A 25,295-nucleotide genomic window follows, 5' to 3' on the forward strand; every position below is an offset into this window, starting at 1 on the left:
CCTGTATTCTTATGTGTGCAAATTAATGGATTTCTCTACTTAAGTTCTTAATTTTATGACTGCTAAAATAGGAATAAATGGCTGAAGACATGACATGTTTTCTCCAATAATTTTATCTTCATCATCATAATTATTAATAAATAGACACTTTGTAACCGTAAAAACTTCTATCGTTTCATGAAAGCGTTTACGATCATTAGTCAAATTCTTAAATTTTTCATGTAATGACAATAAATAATTGTTATATTTTTATGAATAATAATGAATTTTTATACGTTAAAATGTACCTAGTATATAAATTTAATAATTATCACCATGTCTTGTTAATTATAACTGAATATTGTTATGTACCTTCTATACTTAAAAAAAATATAAATACTATTTAATGTATTACAGAAAAATCCAATCTCAAGCTAGCGCCACAAAAAAGCAAAACTACCTCATTCGAGCCAAAGCCGTTTTTTTCTACTTCCGCGGTAGAAAATTATCTTCTGGCTCGAGACCACTAAACTGGCATGACTACTGACCAACCGACACACTTGGAAGGCACACTTTAAGAAAAATAACTTGATTCCGTCTCGTCTCTTCAGCCAGTGCGTGTTTTTATTTTTAAATAGCGTTCTTATTATGATTGGCCAGCATCTTTACTTTGATTGTTTCATCTGTTGATGTAATAATGGTGTTTGAATTTGGAATAACTTTTTCGTAATAACTGAACTCGCCTTGGTGCACTGTGAAGTTCTTAAAAACTGAAGCTGAACTAATTAGGTATTTGATTGATGAATTAGTAGAGAAGAGGTTTCAAATATTAACAGTTTTCTAATTATAATTGTTATATGTCATTACATTATGTATGTTAGGTAGAAGAAAAACCAAAAACATAATTCTTAAGTCATAAAAGTTACGTAGGTACTCAGCCAAAGCAAAGTAATTAAAATATTACGCCACTTATTTAATTAAATTTGTCTAGCACGGAGAGTTTACTGCCGTTGAAAGTGAAATCATATTTTTTTACTTCTAAATGGTGAAAAATAGTTGTAGCTATGCATATTTTTCATGTTTTATATATTCAAACATAGAAAAACGTAGACTTCAGTGAACTGGTACGTTCTAAAAAAATGAAATTTACTGCAAAATCAACGCCATATAGGTACAAAGTAATATTCACAAATAAAACTGCTGTTACAGAAAAACTAACAACACCGACTTTACCGTCAACAAAACCAATAACTAACAAAACCTAAAAACTAGCACAACAAAAAGACCCAAAAATACTAAACATTGTAAACTTATAAGACTACCTTCTTTGGCGCGTGGATCAAAACGAAGTGGCTGCATATTTCCACGTTACCAGATAATGCTCTTGAAATCAAAAGTCTCATGCACGCGCGAGGTACGAAAGCGGAACGATGGTCGATCGTGTTCAAACATCTTCGAGATTCTGAATTACGCCTTGGCCAGGTTAGATGGACAATATACGAACAAGATGGTGAAAATGAAATGAAAAAGGTATTTATTTAACAAACTTGTCAATCATGACACCTTAAAAGTAATAATAATGTATTATTGGTTACATGGCTTCCATAGTAGGTGAGAACCTGTGTTATAGACGCCAGTTTGAACCTGTGTTATGGATGGGGTGTCACATATCACATACAAGAACAAAGCAAAAAAACTGTCAAATATATAAATCTGTCCGTATTTTGTTTACGGTCAAACCGTTTTTAGTTCAACCTAACGACAAAAATTGTACCTATGAATAAAGTCACAAATCTTGTAATCGATATTAGAAATTAATAATGTACCTTATTCAAAATAAGAGCTCAGTGGTAGGAGTAGGGTGTTATTCGAGACTTTTTTTTGCAGATCCTCCATCTAGTTCGTGTTAAATGTCGTTGTTGGCCAGTGCATCATCGCATATCGACCATTCATTGCGTTTTTTGCATGACACTTTTAAATAAGCTATATAGTACTTTCTTTTTGGATATCCTTTGGTTTTTTATAGCATTGTATTGTATCATCATTCCTTAAGCTTACAATAGTAAGGACTGTCATGCCTTTTAGAGTAGAGGAAACTAATATCTAGGTCAATTGGAATATTACCTATTGGAAAACACAATCAGGCAATTAATTTTGCACAACAGCTGTTACTGTAAATGTCAATAGGTTTTGAACAATTTGGAATACTATTGGAAACACCATCAGACATCCTAACTAATATTATAAATGCGAAAGTAACTGTGTTTGTCTGTCTGTCTGTCTGTCTGTCTGTTACTCTTTCACGTCAAAACTACTGAACGGATTTGAATGAAATTTGGTATGCATATGGTCTAGACCCTGGGAAAGAACATAGGCTACTTTTTATCCCGGAATTCCCACGGGAAAACTTTTTAAGGCGAAGTGAAGCGCGCGGGAACAGCTAGTTCTAATTATTTCCAAGTTTGTTAGTTTTATTGTTATGACATGCGAAATACTGGTAAATGAAATGCTTTCGTTCGTTACCGTTAAGAGCCTAATAAGATGTAAAGGCAAGGAATGAAGCTGAGTATTCAAAATTTGCAGCAACGAGACATCTGGTAATTTGGTCTTTCGTAACGGAAAGTAAATTTTAATGTGTATGTACATAATATATACTGTACTGCACCAAAAACCCGACGCCAATAAACTTTCACTGACTGACCGGTTTGATACGAAAATTCGAATTCCTGACTTCTGTGAGCTGATGAGAAATGTTAGTACCTCAGCAATTTAGCAAGATTTACTCATTACCTCCTGAATACAACAGACTATGGTGCGTCCTTCAGGGCGTCCCACACTCTAGGCGTAGTGGGTAGTCTGTCATACAATTTGGCACATTTCGGTACATAAAATTTTAGTGAAAAAAAAAAAGAATTTTTAATGATCATGACTGTAATTCCTGAACGGATAGTCAGTTTCTAACATATTTGAATATTTGTTGGTGTCGGTATTAGTAAAGCCACTGAATAATATAGTATTTTTATTAATTAAATAAAATAAAAGATTTATAATGATAAAAATGATCGGTCAGTTCACCGTTGCCAACACTCAACTTTGCTACACTTTTATTTTCTTGTTTTCACTTTCTTCGGATACCGAGAGTCAAAGAACTATAGCAATTATTACACTGAGATAAAATCCGAAGGCTTGAATTAATATTATGACGTCAAAACAACCGGTTCGATAAAAGTTGAATAGGATGTTGCAATGAGTAAAAAATATTGTGACCGATTTAAGGTTATAAAACCGGCAATTTTCTGATTCTCCTATAGTGCTTTTGTGTAGCAGCTCACTTATAAATTTTAAAGTGCTTTTTAGCAATGATTGCGTACTTAGATTTTCGTTTATCGTCAAATTTTTGAAAATAAATTTGATCTCTCTTAACTGCTCTTAACCTAAGCGGCAGTAATGTCAGAAAACCACTTCTGAAAGCTTAAAATTATTTACCAATTGCAATTTAAAATGTTTGAACCATTATTAAATTTATAAGGTAGATAGGCAAGTACTTGAAACGAAAGGGCAACTCAAAGTGAGAGGAACCTGACTGATGGATTCAAGACAATTTCACTTGATATACCTGGCTTGTACCTTAAAATTTATGAGGCATATTATTATTATATTTTTTTTTGTTGTAACCCTAGTAGATCAGTTTATTTTTTTAATTGTACCTTTTCCTTTGTCTTATTTTTCAATACTTGAAAACGATTGAAAAATCACTATACATATAAGAAATACTTTAAAAAAAGCGGTCATACGGCTCGCGACGTATCACGTGAGTACACATGTACATAGAAAAGCGGGTGGCTCGCTGGCGAGTCATCTCTGACTACCCCTTCGGGGATTATAGTCGTGAGCATATTATGTACCTATATGGATGTATATTTCAATCCCACTACAATTTATGTTACTGTCGTTAGTAATTACTTACATCTCTACCAACAGTAAAAAAAAGAATTTATTTACTATAGACCTGAATATAACCTATAGGAACAGCTTTAACCATAATAATAGTTATTTTATCACCAGAGTAATGGTATGAGAGATTGATGGAGACATTTTATTTACAAATTGTGAGACCGTAACTAATATAGGCACTGTTTCTATTTTGATAGACAGACACACAAATTCATAGAAAACAATGACATAGCTTGATCAAGACATACAAGATAAGGGCGGAACTAATGGTGACAATGACAAATTACAAGAAACAGATAGGCAGAATAATAAGACAGACAGATGGGTAAATAAAGTCAACAAATGGGTTGAGATTGCACACAATAGCTCGTAAGTGTCACAAACAAAGAAAGAAATCAGTGTCAATCTTAGTTTAATCAAATTAATAGGAGTAAAGTATGGTACCAGAAATAAAAAGTGTGAGCGAATTGGCACTAAATTCATAATGCCATCGAAAGAGTCTGAAAGTTTACAAGGAATAAAATATTATTTCTATGATTTTAACACATCGGTTATTTTCGTTTCAAAGACAGTTTTTATATGTTTAAGTTTAGAAAATACAATTCCCATATACCTGAATAAAATACAATGTATGCAGTCTTCAGAAACAATTTATTACAAGATAGCAAGTACCTATAATATAAGTATTATTACTATACAACAACTATAGTACAACAAAACGAAGAAATTCTCATTTATCACAAACAAAACGTATCCGCTGGCCGTTAAATTGGCAATAAAAGAGTTAATTCGGAATGTGGAGATAATGTGTGACGGTGGGAGAGTTCTTACTCTAAGAAAGCCATTAGTGGAAAATTTCAATCATAAATATTTATCAGTAAAGTTGTAAAGGGTTTTGAAGTCTATGTTTATGGCAAACATTCAAAAAGTAAGTACTTGTTAATAAATGTTAGCTTTGTACTCGTGTAAAAAAATTATTATTCCATATTGAAAATTTTTGTGGTTAGTCTGGGGTCAAAAATTGTTTTAGACTAAAGCATAAATTATTATGTTGCTAATGCGTCAAAATATGCGTTACTTCACTATAATTTATGTAGTAATTGTTATTGAAGTTTTAATAATCAATAAAAATGTTGTAATAAAATCAATAAATCAATAAAAATGTATTATAATTTTGTATGTATTATTGTATATATAATTGGTATTCGTATTGGTATATTGTTGTCCATATTTTTGTGTGCAAATAAAGAATATCTTATCTTATCTTATATATTTATTGAATTTATAGTATATTATGTATATTTTATGTATATCTATTAAGTTAATTATCAAGTGACTTTATTTTGTCTTTGCTTTTTCAATTTAGTAACTACTTTTTTTTGTTGCACCTTTCTACTAGTTTTTCTGTACCTCCTGTAGGTTGGCTAGTAGAAAATGCTTTTAGCATTAAGTCCACCTTTTGTACACTTATATTTCATATTTGTGCAATAAAGTATCAAATAAATAAATAAATAATTGTATTCGTGTAAAAATGCAATTCCATAATTGGATTTTTTCAGTCTGGTGTCAAAATCGTTTTAGATTATAACATGTTCTGTTACTAATGCGTTAAAATATGAATAGATCTTCACTTGTTAAGTATGTTACCTCACTAAAGTTGTTGTTGATGTTTTATTAAAACTTCACATGAACGCTGTTGATAAATGTTTGACCTAAATGATTGTTTTTGGAAAAAGATGATACTCGTTAACCTGTTTAACCTTTTAAAGGATGGGCTTGTAAATTTTGTGTTACTTTCTCCACCGAAATGTTTTATGTTTTCCAAAGTAAAAACGCATACCTACCATGTAGCTGCTAAGGTACTGAGTTGATTTTTGCTACATTGATAATACTATGACACATTGATGTATGTATAGTATATTATGCAGATATTATAATTTTCTTCAATTTATAATAAATAAATTATACTAACGTAGGTCGTAAAAAAATTATGTAACTCTTTTTCATTTTACTTTACGCTTTGGTATAAGTATCTAGTTTTTTTTTTAAATAATCTAGCCCATCTTTTTGGAGGTTAAAAAATTCACATACAGACACATAGGACATGCTTTAACATTTTCAGTGTTAGGTAAGCATATAATCTTTGGACTTTACCCCATTTCCTTGTTCATAGTCATAGTAGACTACAATTTGAATTAAAGGTACTTGTCTATTGTTGTCAATATAGACCTATAAACGTCTAGAGATAGAAAGTGTTGTCCCCTGCAAAGCTATTATTTGGAGTTCGTAAAACAAAAAGCACAGTTTAAAAATTACACAGTGGTGCTATTTATATTATGCGTGAAATCTCGAAACTACAATCCATATCCATTTTTACGTCTGTGCGTGTTTAATGTACTTATTTAGGCTGTAATGTAACTTTGTCAAATATTGTACACTTATAAGCAATGAAAAAGTTCCAGTGACAATGTAAGTTGGTAATACTCTAATGCGTTGTTAAAATGTACTTAAATATTGCAGACGGGGCGTCATTTAGCTATCTTTTTCCGTTTACTTAGGTCATTTGGTGCTATTTTCACTGGAACTATTTCATTGCTCGCGAGTGAACATCCTAATCCTAACTAATCCTAACTAATATTATAAAGGTGAAAGTAACTGTGTCTGTCTGTCTGTCTGTCTGTCTGTCTGTCTGTTACTCTTTCACGCCAAAACTACCGAACGGATTTGAATGAAATTTGGCATAAATACGGTCTAGACCCTGGGAAAGAACATAGGCTACTTTTTGTCCCGGAATTCCTACGGGAAAACTTTTTAAGGCGAAGCGAAGCGCGCGGGAACAACTAGTTACTACATACTTAGCTGAATGCTATTTTCGGGTTCACGAAAGAAGCCTTCTTGAAGAGAATACCGTTCCTATCGTTCGTTCCTGATATACGTTTTTATTTATTTATTATTAAAGATACACCAACAAAATACATATTTTTCCAGTTTTTAAAAGATATGTTGTAAGTAGGTCTTACATCTAATAAGTTCGTTGATAAATCATGGTCTTGTGTTTGTCACTGACAATATAAGAACAATATTGCCAAAGTCTCGTTTTTTTGGTGTTATAAACGCACAATATAACCAAGTTTCCCAAGACCTACGTTACTATATTAAACTGTATTGTATTGTTTAGTATGTGAAAAATCTTCATCCTGATGGTTATCTCATAACGCCGTATTGTGTTATATTTAACCTGTAATTTGATTTCATTCGTTCCATTTACACTTGACACAGTAATTGGAAGGTTAGTGGATTCAAGAAGAAGAACTCTAGATTAAAAGGCTTTTTGACAGGAAGACAGGAGCTTTTTTACCATCGCAAATTGTTGAAACTTTTGTTTGTTTTTTTTTTGTTATTACGATTGTGATTTCCAAAGTAATAAAGTCGCGAGGGAGCAAACTACTATAGGTAATTAGGTATACGATCAAATACAAAAATAGGTTTTTTAATTTTGAAAAAATCTATGTATTGTATTGTTTGTGTTATAAATGTCAAGAGTACTAGGTCCTTAAAACAATGACGCACAATATCATCACCATCCTTAAAACATAGTTTAGAAAGTGGTAGATTTCTCCAATACTCATGTGTGGAATCTACTTCTATATGCTTGGCTTGTACGGACGCAAGAGAAAATTTGGTGATGTATGAATCGGTGTTAAGAAAGTTCAAAGAGTCTAGTGTTAATGTGTAAACAATGAGTGCTTACGGCTAGGCAAAATGTTGGAAAATTTTAAATGTGAATTTGATTTAGAAGTTAAGTTTTTTTTATATTTTCTTGAATTACTCTACAAGAACATGGATTGTTAGTGTTGTTACTTGCTACTACTATTTTAATCTATTTGTTACCGAAAATCTCTCTACAAGCCATTTCCCTACTACCTACATCCATCTAAATTTTCCTAATAATAAAATATTTTTAAATATAAATTTGATTACACTGATTTGGTACGATTTACATTAAAATATGTAAACAAGACTTAATAAACTATGTGTGGAGCAACCAGAGCTTATTCAACTGAAAGTTCTAATAAAATTTAGCAATATGGCCACATCATATTCACATCCAACATCTGTAATAAAGTGAACATACCTACGACATAATTTACATACATTTACAGGGCTCATACCAGTTCTACTGGATTTCATATTTCTCACTCAAACATGATTTTAAAGTAGGTTTGTATAGGTACAGGTGGGCCGCTTATACTTTACAAGTTTGATATTATTAAGTTATTTAAGTTGTTAGCCTAGATCAACACCTAACCTGAAGGTTTATAAATTGTTAGCTCAGCTCAGGACTTCTTGCAGTAGGTTAATAACTTCTATGGAAAACGGACCAAAGAGTACATTGTGCCTAAAATCTTTAACGAACTCCCCAGAGATCTAACACTAAAAGCTGATGTATCCAAAAAAGTTGTAAAAGAAAAATTAAAATCTTTTTTTGTTAATAACACCATAAATATATGTAAACATTGAAAAGTACTTACCTAGTGGCCTGTTACCTACATTAGAAATAAGTAATTTAGTGTAAGTTAAATATACCTACTTAAGATTATGCATATTGTTATATACCTAGCGAGTCCTCTCCCGCTAAACTATATTGTAGTTTGGGAGATTTACTATGTAAATTGATTGCGTATTTTTTGGGAAATAATAAAATAAATTATAAAAAAAAAAAAAAAAAAAAAGGTAAATTGCATTGTTTATCTGATAGAAATTAATTATTATTGAGAAGATACAAAAAAGGTTCAAACAGCCAAATTATACTTATAGTTACTTATAAAATCACAACATAGAGCAGCTCTGCAGCTTTAGTGGTTGTCGATAATATATATGAAGGAAAATAAAAATTGGTATCATATTGATATACCTTTCGTATGCTTCTTTTCTCTCTTTCTACTTTTTTTTTTTTTTTTTTTTGTTCCTTGATTGTTCTAACATGCGATCAGTCGTTGGACCATAAGCAGTTCTTTTGAGCGGTAGAGTGACTTGCAGAACTGGCCTCTCCATTGATAGGCTGTCCTTCATTGTTTATTCAGTTTTATTCAACTGAATAATTGTCCCAGATGTGGCTTCGTTTAAGGCGACGGGTCATTTCTGTCTGTGTTAGACATCGCGCCAGCTCATTTTCATGATTTGTTACCCTGTCTCTGTAGGCTTTTGTGAGATGCTTAACTTCCTCTTTCACAGTAGGTATTTCTAGGTAAGCATGTATTTCATCAGTTTTTGTAAACCAGGGAGCTCTTGCTATGGTCCTCAGTGCATTATTTTGAAATCTTTGCAGTATTTCAATGTTGCTGTTTTTTGCCTTTCTACTGGTTCCAAATCTATTTACATAAATAAGACCATGCTTGACACCACTGACCTAGATTTTTAAAAGTATTTTTAAGCTTATTTGAAAACGAATTTCTATCTCTAAGTTATGTTAATGAAATTCATTCTTGTGGCGGTCAATGTCGTATGCAATCGTTGCTTCTTCTTCTATATTGTATATGCTGTAAATGAATGCATTTTTATATTATTAGAGCCAATGTTTTCCATTATAAGAATATATGTAATATATGATGATCTACTACTTTTATTCTGTTGCACTGATAAATGTATTTCAATATTAGCTAGCCTTTTCCGTTTAGGAATAATTTGGTGCGTTACTCACTGGAACTTTTTCAATGCTCGTGAGTGTAGTACAACAGATGGCATCACGATCGTCATTCATTCAAATACTTACTTGTCAAATTAAAAGAAGATTAATCTAGAAATGGTTGCTTTCTTTGAGGCCTGGGTCTCCTATTTTAGCTGTAGGTCGCGTCAAGCGTCGCTCCGTGGGCCGCGTCACGATGCTCACTATAGAAATGTACTGATGCGATCTCCCTCACACGCCGACGTTGGCGCGTAGATATAATGAGCATTGTGACGCGGCCTACGGCGGTGACACTTGACGCGACCTACGGAGTAAATAGGAGACCAAGGCCTAAATCACAACTTTAATCTGGAGTTGTCATTAAACTGGTTTTACGATCAACGTGACAAGACACAATCTTAATTCACCTCATGATCTGTAAGTCTGTAAGTGCTACAGCAAAACGATTTATCTCAGCTTGCATAGTAAAAAAGTAACTATAGAAATTTCGTCTATATACTTACATACATAATATTATTCTCGTCTATATTTCACACAAACTATAAATATTTCTTAGATGTTTTGTTGGGTTTTAGTTTATAATTTTCATGAATTTCTACATCATTGGCAAATCTTGATCAATAAAGTTCTACAACTTTTTCTGCTCTACTGTCAACTTCTGCATTTCGCATGGACCATTCATGAAGTTCTCCAAGTCCGCCAGATGTGACGTCATCAGGCCGTCCCTACAAGCAAGTGTTCCGTGTAGGTCAACCGACACGATCTTGCTTACTGAGGGGTCACTCCATATGACGAAAAACCAGGGTCCGGAGCGCTGCTGCGCGAGCCACGACTCTATCTCGTCGTAGTAAACGTGCCGATTGCGCGACAGCTCTCGTTCGTTTGTTTTTCGTCAGTATAGAGTAAGCCGGGCAACCGGATTCATTATCGTTTTCCTCTTGGGCAATTTCTTGTTCCTCATTTTTAAGAGGTAAAATGGGTGAGAAAGTACATAATAAATACTTTACAGTTTTGTTTTAGGAAAGTCATGTGGAGTGATTATTTGGGGCAAGAAAAAACTTTAACCGAGCCCTCTAATAAAGTTAGGCATTTTCCTTAGTAAAAATTAAAGTTACCTATAATTTATGCATAAAATTGTATGTAAAAAATATTATGCACTTTCATTTGAGATCAAGACATAACATAATAATAAATATAGAAATAGCAATTAAAAACAAAGATCTCCATTAACTACTCAATCCTAAGCACCAATCGTTTGAACATTCTTGACAAATTGAAATTGATAATCATATCAATCAAAATGTCTAGACATGCGCATACGATTATGAAGTTTCGATCTACGCATTCCAATGCCAGTGGATTCACTTTCCTTTTGCCTTTTCTCTCAAACCATGACTATATACAGTTAAAACCTGGATAACTGGGACCTGGATAAGTGGGAAAAATCCACATCTGACACTCATGCTGAGGTCTCAGCATATTGGCACTCAATAACCTAACTCTGATAGTGGGGCAAAGCACACTTCTGTAACTTATAGTGAAAGACTTAATCCCAGTTAAAGAGGTTTGCTTTGTCCCAATAAAAGAGTTATTTGAGTGCTAAAGAGCCGGACCGCAGAATAAGTCTTAGATGTGGAGGCTAATTTTCAAACTTACATCTACAGATATACATCGCAATATTAGCAATTTTGTAATTCGTATTCAGTACCTAGTTTATTCTAAATCTGGCCCTACAAGTCAGCTGACTACGGAATGTCGATGAGGCAGCTTCCACATAAGGTAGCCGAGTGGTCGCCATTGCGGGTCACTGACTCAGACCATTCATAAACTGGGTTAATTAAGTTCTTCGTAAACGTCCTTGCAAAGGATTAGAAATCTAGGTGATATTGATATGTGACAAAAGAAAGTATTTGAATTGAATGTCACATATTTTATCGTTATTTGCAAAATTGTCTATGTCATCGAAAATAGATTTGAGATTAACCCCCAAATTCATAGGGGCCGACCATTAATCACGTGAGGTCGTTTTTTTCATTTTTTGACCCCCCCCCCTCCCCCCTGGTGATATTTGGTGAGGTTTGGGACCAACCCCCCCTCCCCCCCCTGAATCACGTGTATTTTTTTGGAAATCTATGTAAAGGCAACTTTTGACTAGAAAAAATATAGGTCATACTTAACGTGACCATTTATTTTTTTTGTCAGAAGGGACACCTGCGGATTTATGTTGCAAAAAAAAACTTATTGGTATACATTACAATTTTTATGTATTTCTATGTAGGGAATGAAATCTCGTACGAGATTTCCACCTAGCGAGATCTCGCGAGACCTGGCAAATTACGGGATCTCGCGAGATTGGAAGAATGGCTATTAAAACATAAAAGCAAAATGCTTATTTTTAGTAGGTACTAGTAACTGACATAATGTTGCTTAGTAATAAAAATAAAGTGACTTTTATTAAAAAAATATATTAAATATTAGTTTGTCTCTAACTTCAATAAATAAAATGTTTATTTCTATAATTAATACACCTATTACGGCTAATCAGCTCAAATTTATGCAAATTTGGTAAAAAAAATAACTATCTATACCTATATTAAATTTAGTATTTTGGAAATTTATTACTTTACTTTCAACAATTAGGAGTAATAGGAACATTAGTTATTGTAAATAAAAACATAAACTTAACTTCAGAAGTTCTGGAATAAATGTTGTGAGATCGTATTAATCAAATAAAATTAGTTTTAAAGAGAAGTCAGATCAAGTTATCAAGGTACGGAAAGGCAAGTTATTTTTTGTTAAAATTATTTGGATTCTGAAGACATAACTAAATTCTAATTTTAGAGCTGTCAAAAACTTATTGTACCAATTTGTTTAAAATTCGACTCAATGTGTGTTTCGGTAATTGTAACTTTTTTCTGCTTTTTAGCAAAAATTATAGTTTGACAGCGTTAAAATTAGAATTTCTGCCTTTCGAATCCACATCATTGGCTTCTCAAAAAACTCATTATGTCGAGAGAATCATCTGATAGACGACTTCTGATTTTGCATGGAATACACGTCGTCACGCTGCATTTATCAATCTCGTTATCTCGCGAGATCTCGTACGAAATTTAACGAGTTTCAATCTCGTTAAATATGGCCGGGATCTCGCGAGTTCGGGATCTCGGCGGGACGAGATTGCATTCCCTAAGTATATGTGAGAGGATATATAGCTGTCTCAAGTGATTAATGTAAAATGTAGGTAATTTAAATTATCGTTTGGCCTGTTTATGAAAGCGGGACATTTTTGCCCTCGCGGGGGACAGCGGGACGGACAGCTTGAAAGCGGGACTGTCCCGCCCAAAGCGGGACGTATGGTCACCTTAGTCATACTACAAATCGTTAAAATTTTTGCGCCGTCCAAAATATCGGTTCAGAAATACCTAATTTTTGACAAAAAATTAATACACGTGATGTCTAACGAGAACCCCTCCTCCCCCCTCGTGATGTTTAGTGAGGTTTTCAGTACCCCCTCCCCCCCCCTTTGAGCCTCACGTGATTAATGGACGGCCCCATAGAGCTTTTTGACACTTTACGATAGGTTTAAAATTGACGTTGTGATATTACGATACGAATTTGAACTTTTTGATTGACGTAAAGAGTCAGAACTCGTGTGTAAAATACGGTCTATGTTAGTCTTTGGATCGAAGATATTTCACAATTTCATTATGAAATAAAATGACATTTGACAATGAATATTACATGTTGATATTTTAAGGTATTGATAAATAATTGAAACAGTTCAAGATTGCAGTTTCTCCATACTGAACAACAAACTAACATAACATTATATTAATTCCACCCGTTTGGCTGAAAACAGGAGTGATGCTAGGTATATTATGTGCTTATAAAAAATACTTTACTATAGTAGTACTAGCAGATTCACCAGAAACAATTTGATCATACATAACACAACACACAAAAATACGCATATTTCAATAAAAGTACCTATACCAATGGAGCAGCGATAAAATAAAAACACTAGATAAACAAAAACAAAAAGGTATAGATGATAGACCATACGTGTGGAAAGACTGGAAAGATATACAATTAAAGAACCCCATAACAAACAACATACAACTAGCGCGCGCACAAACCGTGAAATACACAGGATTCAACTCGACGCGTGCTAAAGCATGCATTTTCTAGCAAACTGATTACAAATTACAACTATAAACTAACCAAACGGGACGGGTGGTGAGACGAATTTGATGAAACGTGGCTGAAAAATGATAGACACTGGTCTGCAAACATAAAAGTTGCTCAGAATGTATAGTATAAATAATATTGACCTGCCGGCGAGAATTTACTGATTAAATTCCACACTGACATTTGGGGAGGTACCAGCTACCGTACCTCCACCGACAATTTTATTAACAATCCTTTTAAGAAGAGTCGCTCGCCTGTCAAACATCTGTCAGATCCATACTAGTTACTTCAGATTTAACAAGCGAGCGATGGTGCTTTCGGTGGTGATATCCCCACAGGTAGAGCCTGAAGGAGATGGTGGGATGGCCAATACTTTTAGAAGTGGTTACTGGGAGACACTAAAATCTCATAGCTTTCTTAACACAATAGCAATTGCTCAAGATCACAAAAAAATTAAATATGAACTTTACGAGGTAAAAAACAGTTGACGATCGTGACAGGACATGTTAAAATAACGGTCCCAAATAAAATCATGACATATTTAAACACTTTAAGGCCGATTCACACATTGTTTAGTGTAAGTGATTAGTAGTCGTACATTGCTGAGCATGTATGGCAGATTCAAAAATTTTGCAAATACTATATATACAAAAAACCCAGCAACGTACGTCTACTAAACACTCGCACTAAACAGTGTGTGAATCGGCCTTAAGTTACGAGATTTAAAACATCTCTACACAGTCTACAGACAACCTCACAAATGAGAAACCACAAAATTGCAAGTTCTGTGAACGCCACAGCTCATTATCTTCAATGATGTCTACCTCTTTAGAGTGAATTAGTAAGTAAATATCAAAACCATGAGAATTTTAGAACTAGTGCTTTTAATGATTTAGGATAATAAGTCTTTTTTTCACTCAATGGTTGTCTGGTAGAATGATCACCGCTTGTACTGTCTCTACCGTGTAGAATTGCTCGATATTGTCATGTAAACGTATTTATAATCTCTACCTAAATTAATAAATTGGCAATAGCTCTGCATTTAGAAAAAGATTACTTAACTCGGTAACTTTCGGTGAAAACTGACTTCTCAATTATTATTCAGTGGTCAGTGCTCACTTTAATTAAAACCAAATCCATTGCACTAGCATCGTTACATAAAATAACGTGTTATCACGCAGCAATCTGCAGACTAAAAATCTCATTCCTAGAAACACAATTATAAATAAAATCCACTTGAAACATGTAAATAAATACAAAACATACCACGATAGCCGCTTTCTAATTACGGGAAAAACTTGGGAGAACTTTCACTTGAAGGCCATAAGGATGTGACGTGAGAGTCCTTTTGAGGTTACGTAAATGGGTTACACCGTGAACTTAAACTGCAGTTTAAGGTTAGGTTAAAGAACACACATGAGGCAGGCGGGCGCGCGGTTGGTTGACTAAGTGGTCTCAAGTTATCTTCAGTGGTCGAAGAGAGAGGGAAGCGAGAGGTGCTCAGTCTCTTTCGCACTTTTTGCCGGTAGTGGTGGGTGGATGCCAGATAAATTGTTTCATCGAATCGATAAATTTTAATAAAGACATACCTATCGATTAAACATTGATTTATGTGCATATTACTAGCGTAAGGACGGGCCCAACCGCTCCTATCTCAATTCCCCTAAAATCTCATTCTGTCATATTTAGTTTGAATTAGGGCCATCGCGCGGGTGACATTTTCTTTAGCCAAAAGGTTTTGACGGACGCATCCTCCCTTTTCAAATCATTGCGTTTAAATTATAATTTAAGAGGTAGTGAAAAGGCTGCATCTATATATCAATAGCAAGCTTGATGGTATCAATGATGGTATGAACCTAGTGGCATAAATAGTATGGTCCAACATATGGACCAGCTATCGTACCACCACTACACATTAGCCATAAAAAACCTTAAGCAGGATTGGTTATCTGATAAACTGAATTTGTAAGGATCTATATACAGATGTTTTTGAGGCCAGCAATAGACAAATTTTACTGAGAGAGAGAACAATTGTTATTTTTATGCTGCTAGAGTAAATTTATATAAAATTTGGCTTCATTAGAGGTCTTTAAGCCAATTTTTTTTTGTTGCAAGTTGAAACTCTCCTCTTGTAAATACGTAACTAATTAATTTATTGTAAATCGGTACGTATTTTTATTATTTTCTGAACAAATTAAACAGAATACTTAATGTATTTTAAATTAGACAAACACTGTAACACTATTCAAAGATTTTTCTGATTGATTAAATAAATTAAATACCAATATTTTTAACCGACTTCGAAAAAAGCAGGAGGTTTTCATATAATGTCGATATCGATACTCTGCATTCAGATCATCGCGACATCACTACTGTCTTCGCCAAAGCACGCTGTAGCAAGAGCAAGGTGAAGATCTGGGTCTTTGACCGCAAACTGATAGGGCCTATGCTGCATTTTGCTAAACTGAGTTTAACTTTTTTTAACTCGGTTTAACGTTATGATATCATTATTCATTTAGGTAATTGCATTAATGATTTATCTTCTTTATAATATTACATAATAATAGGTAAGTACTCAAGTATATTTTATTGATTCCCAATCCTAGAATAAATAATATAAATTTAATAACTAGGTAATTACTGTTTGTCTAGGCAATTAGAGTTGTAAAAACTCGAGAACCCGATTTTGGTCATTTTGGTTTCAGAGAAGGTTAAAAAGGTATATACGTTTTTTTTTGTTGAATATGTACCCATAACAACTTCGCTATTCCTGTCAAAACTGAACACAGTTATAAAAAAATATAAGTAAGGCAACTTAAACTTAGTTAACTTTTTACTCGGTTTAGTATTACGATGGTTCAACTGATCTTTCGAAAGTGACATTCGAATAAGTTGCTCTTGTGTTTCCCGCCAATATAAGATTTTGTTAAGTATTGATTAAAAAGCGTAAGTGTAGTATAGTATACAGGTGGTGGAGTAATAAGTTAATTAAATACTTAACGCTTATATTAAAATTTTACTAGTCTAAACCATGTGATCCGCTTTGTATGTGCTACTGAATTAGTAGTAATAACAATATCATTTCGCATACTTTACTATCAAAACAACGAAAATTATTCTTTAAATAAAAATAAATATTAAAAAGATATTCCGATACCGGGAATCGAACCCGAGCCTCCTGGGTGAGAGCCAGGTATCCTAGCCACTAGACCATATCGGATTGGTGTAAGTGGTTGAAAATATCTGTTGGTTAGTATAGCTTTGTCAGAAATGAATATAACCATGAAAGAACAATTTGAAAATATTTTGATTTCATTCATTCAATTTCAATATAGGTAGATCGAAATTATTTTTACCAATTTAATATCCCACTAAATTTAAATCAGTAAATTTAAATTAATGCCATCTATAAATTTGGATAAGAACTAGTTACTATAGGTATATATGCCAACTACAATATTCTGCAAACAGGAAAGGCCAACAGTTTTGCACATAATACATAGATGGCGCTGTAAAATTATTTTCATATTAAAGAAGAATGGCCAAATCTCTATGGCTCCATGACCCGCAAGAGCAGCAATTGATGAAAGTTATGTTTGTGGGCAGCAGGTTTCACCTGGCCAGACTTGGTCCATTACCACCTGTCGTGTTCGATGGAATTAGCTTGTCATATTGTGACAATGTGAAAAATCTTGGTCTTCACATACAGAGCAATTTGTCTTGGGAGCTGCAGGTTTCTGAGGTCAGCCGTAAGATCTATGCATCCATGCATGGACTTAAACGCCTTCAGAACTTCCTGCCGTACTCTACCAAAGTTACGCTAGTCAACTCATTGTTGCTCCCAATTATTGATTATGCAGATGTATGCTACCCTGATCTCACCGAAGAGCTACTTGATAAACTCGACCGTCTGCTCAACTTATGCATTCGCTATATTTTTGGCCTGCGTAAGTATGATCATGTCTCTGATCTTCGTAACAAACTCAAGTGGCTCAATATCCGTCACCGAAGGAATGCTCATATTTTATCCCTCGTTCATAGTATAGTCTATAATTCTTGTGCCCCATCCTACCTAACAGAACGCTTCACGTTCTTTGACTTTTCTGACCGTCCTCAACGGTCAAGTCGCAATCTTCTCTTTCGTACCCCAGAGCATAATGCGGCAGGGTATTCTGATTCTTTCACTGTGACAGCGGTTCGCTTGTGGAACAAGTTACCACTGGATATAAGGCAAACTAAGTCTATAGATCTTTTTAAATCTAAAGTTCGTCTCCACTACCTCCAAGAGCAGAACATTCAGCTTAACTGATCCCTATCTATGCGATGATGATGATAGTAATTTTAAGTTTATGTATGTATATGTGTATGTATGTAATGTATGTATGTATGTATCATGTATATAATTATTTACTTATATTGTATAGGTATAGTTATATTAATATTTTGGTTAGGTACTCAATTTAGACCATCTTCTATCGTAAGCACTACCAATCACTTTTTCAACATCACCAAAGGTTAACTGGTAGAAAATGCTGCTAGCATTAAGTTCGCCTTTGTAACAATTTATTTTGTTCAATAAAGAGTTTAATAATAATAATAATGAAACATATTATTATACTGATGTGTAGCCCATGACTACAGTAGGTATATCCTAGTGTAAACTTTATTATTATGAGGCATGGGAGAACAAAGATATAGGGTGCTGAAAAATCAAGTCTTTGTAGTGTACTACAAGTTTCCCTCGAGCTAAGTATAATTTTTTATAAGTGGTTAAGATTTTTTTTAAATATTTTTCCCTCATGTAGAACACTTTTATCACTGAATAAAAATAGGTTTGGTTAGTGGCTGCAAAGCGGGTCAGGCCATGCCAGGTCAGGCCAGGCGATATGGCCATTCTCTTTTGAGGCTTCAGTAAAAAAATTGGTAGACCTAGACTCATGGAAGTGATAAGTACTTCATAAGTATAGAACAGAACGCAAGATGAAGGATGTAACCATGACGACGAATAACAGAAGAGCACAGAGTAGGTAATATAGTAGTAAGAGACCGGACTTCCTTAGAATAAAAACACAAAGTTTGGATAATGAATCATTACCAACCTGAGTCACTTAAACCAGTCAGTGCTGCCAACATTACAAACACAAAATAGTGATGTACCAAAATAGTGATGTACCTAGGTATTATTTCATATCGATAATCGACGCCTCTTGTAATGGTTGACGTAAGTATACACTACAAGAAATCGTTACGATCATTCTGCATAGTTCGAACGGTATCGATAACTCGTAGCATGTATATTATAAAACTGTACATTAACATATTTACAACGAATTATCGGTGCTCTTAGAACTGTGTAGTCTGGCCGTAACGATTTCTCTTTTTGTATATGGCTAAAGCTAGTCAGTTTTTAAATGGTTTTTTTTTTGTTTAACTACTATGGAGTACCTATACGACTTGTTTTAGTATGTATGTCATCAATCCCCTTATAAATTAGAAGTTAATCAAAAAGTAAAACAGTTTTTGATCAGTAAAAGATTTGATATAAACAAAATCATTTTTTTTATTTAACAATATATATTCATTTATACATATGTACTAGCATTTCCCGCGAGCTTTGCTTCACCTTGAAAGATTTTCCCGTGGGAAATATTTTTTCCTGCTAACTCCCATTACTGTAGAAATTTAGCAATATCCTATTGTAACTAAGCTTTAAGTTTACTAAGGTACCTGCATGCCAAATTTCAAGCGTCTAACTTAGATTTGGTTTAGATTTTTCATACAAAAATATTATCCCGCTAATTTCCGTTCCCGTGGGAATTTCAGAAATTTCTTTCTTAGTGCTCACCTACACTACCTAAGGAACCTACTTGCCAAGTCTCATCATTGTAGCTTGAGCCGTTTGGCCTGTACGTTGATGTCTATTCTATTCTATTCTATTCTGGTAGGGGGTGAAGATCCTGTACGTGGCTCTCTCGAGTGGAACCTTTGTACATATCCCCTTGATTTCAGCAAAATCCTGTCGTGTCGTGTGTACTTCTGCAGCACATTGTAGTTTGTACTGGTGGAATATTGGTCATATTATTATCTGTAGAACATGATGCACCTTGTTCTGTAAAATAATAGAAATAGTTAGAAAAACATAGGTAAATGCCACTCAATGGAACAAATTCAATTGTAATTGTACAGTCCCCCTCACATATTAACAATGCTTCTGGGAGGGGTTAGGTTTCTCTGCCCCTGGGTGTACATAATGTGTATTATAAAATCTACTAATTATACCTACTCTTCTTTCATAAGTTTCAAAGGAAATTCTTTTAGTATTTCATCAGAGAGTGGCTTTAGAGTTAGTCTTAGCCTTGGAACCGCAGTTTTTTTCAACCGACTCTTCTTCGTATTAAAATCTCTAGCATTGAAGTGATTTCCACATATAAGTTTAGCTGGTGCAGTTTTTCAATGGGAACATATACTAAATCTTCCTAGCCCGTAGCTATTACCCATTTTTTACACCTGAGAAAAATATCGATAGTTTTAAAATTGTCTCATCCCAACACTATATTTTGAAATGAAACGGAGCAAATTATGTTTTCTTACAGAAATATCCCTTTATATCGAGGAAGATACGTTGCTTTACTTATAGCTACTTATTTTTTACTTACCGAGATACGTCCAAAGGAAATCTGGCCATAAAAAAACGTCTTTGGCCGTCTTTACAATTCGATTACAGTCCACATATTTCGCACTTTCTTGTTAACATTTTGGTAGTGATTTTATTGTTTTAGACACCACATACACTTAAAAGGAAACTGATTCTATCCACTTTTTCATTAACATGGTATTATTGTACTTATAACAAATTGAAAATTTAAATATAACCGACATTGAACAAAACGACTGATAGCAGCGAGTGACACAGACCACAGAGTAGGTAATATAGCACAGAGTAGGTAAATGACAGATGACATTTTATACAGAGTAATTAATTTTATGACATGAGAGGTTAGAGGAAGTGAGTGAGATAGAATGACTCCACCATAAACAAAACTATCCAAACTCCATACATTTGTGTCAAATTTGTGTTTGAAGTTATAAGTTGCTACAGACTGCAGAAGAGGGTGAAAGACGTAAAGACGAAAAGACGATGTCGATATTTCTTTGATTTTATTTTAACCTGTAAGTATATAATAAAGTGGATTAAATACCTAACATCTTATTTAATTCCTACAAATTTACTTCCGGGCCTAGACCACAATAACACTAAAGAGACGGAGGCGTCCCGACGCATTCAGTATTCAGTCGCGTCCACTTCATCGGCATTGCCGACACCGTTTCTTCATACGACGATTTTGACGACCGAATGGCGTAGTGGTTAGTGACCCTGACTACTGAGCCGAAGGTCCCGGGTTCGATTCCCGGCTGGGGCAGATATTTGTTTAAACACATATATTTGTTCTCGGGTCTTGGGTGTTGATATTTATATTTAGTATGTATCTATCTATGTATTTGTGTAGATATATCAGCTGTCCGATACCCATAACACAGGTTCTGCCTAGCTTGGGGTCGGATGGCCGTGTGTGAGATGTCCCCACATATTATTATTATTTATTATTATACATTTATGACAATCCGGTTCTACCTTTTTTGGCATAAGATTTTTTTGCCTAATCTCGTATTGCATAGTAACGTCTGGTCAAAGTCTCGTTACGCCGAAAATCGTATGGCATAAATCTCGTTTAGTAAAAAGTTATTTCGCATAACATTGTTTAGCCTAATAATGGTATGGCCAAATCTTGAATAGCCTAATAATGCTATGGCATAGGTTTATACAAAGTAATAATATTCGTTTGGCTTTAACTTTGACGGAGCGTCTCCCTACATAGCGCAAACTGGTGCCTTGTTTTGTTTCCGCTGTTTGGAAAACGCTCCGCTCCGCTTCGCTGCGCTCCGCTTTGGTTTTGATGAACATGTGCACCTAACACGCTCCTCCTCGCTTTGCTCGTCGTCGCACCTATTTTTAGGTTTCGATCTCATGGGGTTTGTAATAATTATATTGGTCGTTAACTTTCGATTTTTTGATCATACAATATCGTGATTTTCGGGATGTAGGAGAAAAATACCACAATTTGTACATTTACTACATACTTAATATATTATTTATTAAGATAACATTAGGAGAAACAAGATTATACATAGGTTATAGACGAACATAAATTTGAGCAAACGAAACTTAGGTGTTTAAAGATTGTGCCTAAAGAGTTTTAGACGAAACGAGCCTTATGCCACATAAGTCTTGGCAAAGTGATGGTTCGGCCAAAAAAGTTTAGACCATACGAGTTATGCGAAATGAGTTTTGGTCAATAAAGATTATGCCAGATGAGCGGAACCCTGACAATCCATTTGGTGCGATACGCACGATAGGTATCGATACGTGGACGTATTTTACGCTCAGTCGACTTTGCCGCATGTGAAACCCGATATATTATGTCGTGTTAAGAGAATCAGATGATTTCGAGGAAGCAAAATAAACCCATTCAATGTGGCAAAATAAAATATTGTATTAATATTATTATTGTAAGTAACAATTTAAGGGGTATGATGAGAATAATTTACTATGTTTGGGCATAGTAGGTATAGATACGTATAGTACCTACGTATACATGATTATACAAAAGATTTTTCAACATTAGCATAGATTTTAGAATATGAAAAGTTCGTAACTTAGCATACGAGTATAGGCCGTAGTTTTGGTATAGGTACTTACTTATGCATAATTGAATACATAATTCCTCATTCTATCCATGGTTTTTGGGGTAGATTATCCAAAAGATGGTAACATAATAACGCTATTATCCTTATTGCCTCTCATTTGGCAGGTATTGTGTTTATTTAAACCTACACACTTACATAGTACTTGTGGAAATATTTTATTTGAATGGACATATAAAATTGAGGCAATCACTTCGAATTCGTTCAGTTTTGTACTTGCTGTGACATGGCATTGACTGTGATTCGACAGGTGTCAACAGACGATGTTCTGTCAAAATTGGGTGTAACTGGAAGGTATCACTTAACTACCGGTTTCCTTCTAATAGTGTGTTTTACAATAAACGGGTTGTATGAAAGTGATTATGTGTTCGCAGCGGAAGTGTCCTCATACAAGTACGTAATTTTTGGACTATTTTCTATTTTATTCAAAAATACTTTTCACACACCGTAATCCTCTAACTGGGCAGAGCCTGTAATATGGGCATCGGACTGCTGATATAATCTGCACAGATAGGTACATAGATATATCCTTACATATTATAGGTATATTATTGTAGGAATTAAATCAGATGTTGTATTTATCACTTTTATTATATAAGGGTCAAAATAAAATAAAGAAATATGAAATCGTCTTTACGTCTTTATACGTCTTTCACACTCTGCTTTTCACTCTATGCTCCTCTGTTATTCGTCGTCATGGATACTTCACCTTGCGTTCTGTTCCACTCCCACATTATTATCATCGTTCAAATGTATGTCTTTGAACAAATATCTGCCCTGATCGGGGATCGAACCAGGGACCAAACAAATTCCCGTCTACTTTTATCTATTCGAATGGTGAGAAAAACTTGCACTGGGCGCTTAAATAAATAATTAAGTAAGTAGGTACTTTATTTGTTTATATTAATTTATGCTAATGTCAAAAACGAGAATTGCAGTGGTAAAAGAAGTTAACCTTGACCAATTTGTTGAAATCAATGGCAACAACAGTGAATTCACGAATAATTAATTAACGAATAATAACATAGGTAGTTAATAACTAGGATTGCTTATCTGTCAAACTGACATAATTGAAATTTATACAGATGCTGATTTAAGATTGATGAATGCTAAAGTTTAGTATCGTTTATAGTATAGTATGGCAGCTCTACCTGCCTTAGGTATTTAAAACTTTGAAGAAAATAAGGAGGTCATTGAAGCCTATTAATTAAGAAAGTTACATATATTATAGTAGGTATACGTAAATCAAAAATTCTCCAAGGAAAACGTTACTCAGAATTAACTAGTGACTGACAACAACACTGAACAAACTGTGCCTATGTATTGAGGATCACCAAATTATGTACAGAATAAATAGACAAAGTATACACGTCTGATTGTTCAATAACATAAATAACAGAATAAAATTATTTATTCACAAAAGAACAAAATGGAATTCATACGCAAAATATTCATGTGAGGTCATGAATAGTAATGACGTCTCGATAGGACTAGTAAGCGTGCGAGTAGCCTTAACTAGGCAGTGATAATGATTCCGAGAAAAGAAAAAAAAATATTTTAGCAATGTCAATCTACAAATAATATATAGTTTGACATTACATAGTTTGAAAATGAGATCTACATACGAAAACCTAACAGTTTCAAACAAATAAATTTAACAGCTCTACAATTAGAATTGGAATCTTTAATTTTTTTTTTTATACTGAACAACTTTTTTTGATTAAATGCACATTAAATGCTAACTATTAGAAAAAACCAATACTTACTTTACCAAAATGTAAAGAGCATCTGATATTTTATCAAGATTTCAGACGCATGGGCCCATAGTGAAACTTTGTATATGTTCAGTTACATTGTAACGGGTATCACTTATTAAATTCTACCCCAAATACCCAATATGAGCTGAAAAAGGTTTTGTTCTCATAACCTAACGAATTTGTAACTATGTAATAATTATCTTTGGTTGGTCACGATAATTTTAACTCTACAGTCAACATTAAAAGTAAATTATGTTTATTTAATAGTTTTTAAAAGTGGTTTCCAATCATTGATCAGCTACATGTTATAGTATCGTAATGAAATTATAATGGATATACTAGAATGGATAGTTCTTACAAATTACCTAGTTTTTTTTATTTGGTTTACGTATATTTGTACAGTTAGCAAAAAGATCGTGACTCACCGCAAAAAGATTCTGAGTTGGATGATAGATACATGATGATGAATCAATTAATATTTGGTCGATCCATACAGACAAGCTTTTTCATTGTATCATCCGTCAGTGGATATTAAAATTAGAACGGTTTGCGCTAGGGTGGTATACATATCTCTTATGCTGAATATACACCTGTAAATCAAAAACGAAAAATGTTCGGGAGTGGCATACATGGCAAACTTTTGCTGACCATACCTATCTGAAAATTTATTATTTTTGGCTTTAGTTACTATTTATGACGATGTTTATAAACACTACAGTTTTACATAGATTTTAGAACTTCTTGGCTTGTGAAACTTGCTTCAAAGAGTACTTATGACTAATAAATTCGGTATAATTTAAAAAAATATTTAAAAAAATAAAATAACATCTTAATTTAAAATGGCCGAAGAATAGGGAATATGCGTAATTTTTTTTTATACTTTTATTGGATAGTTTTACATCACTTTATTATAGTAAAAAAAAATTCAACGCCAAAATAAGTAATTTAAGGTATTTTAAAGAAAGTTA

General features: G+C 33.7%; 1 protein-coding gene and 1 non-coding gene across 3 annotated transcripts in view; both read right to left on the minus strand.

Moving 5' to 3' along the window:
• The window catches only part of LOC105393056, a 31,786-nt gene extending 16,522 nt beyond the window's left edge, over nucleotides 1-15,264 (minus strand). For both annotated transcript variants that reach the window (XM_048630655.1, XM_048630654.1), the window contains exon 1: nucleotides 15,074-15,264. The gene's annotated coding sequence lies outside the window, so the exon portion shown is untranslated. The remainder of the gene's footprint in view (nucleotides 1-15,073) is intronic.
• A 1,691-nt stretch (nucleotides 15,265-16,955) lies between these two features.
• Nucleotides 16,956-17,027, minus strand: Trnae-cuc. The gene has a single exon. It is a non-coding gene; the product is annotated as a tRNA-Glu (tRNA).
• Between the last annotated feature and the right edge of the window lie 8,268 nt (nucleotides 17,028-25,295).

Source organism: Plutella xylostella, chromosome 26 (assembly GCF_932276165.1).
Source record: "Plutella xylostella chromosome 26, ilPluXylo3.1, whole genome shotgun sequence".
Taxonomy (NCBI): Eukaryota; Metazoa; Arthropoda; class Insecta; order Lepidoptera; family Plutellidae; genus Plutella; species Plutella xylostella.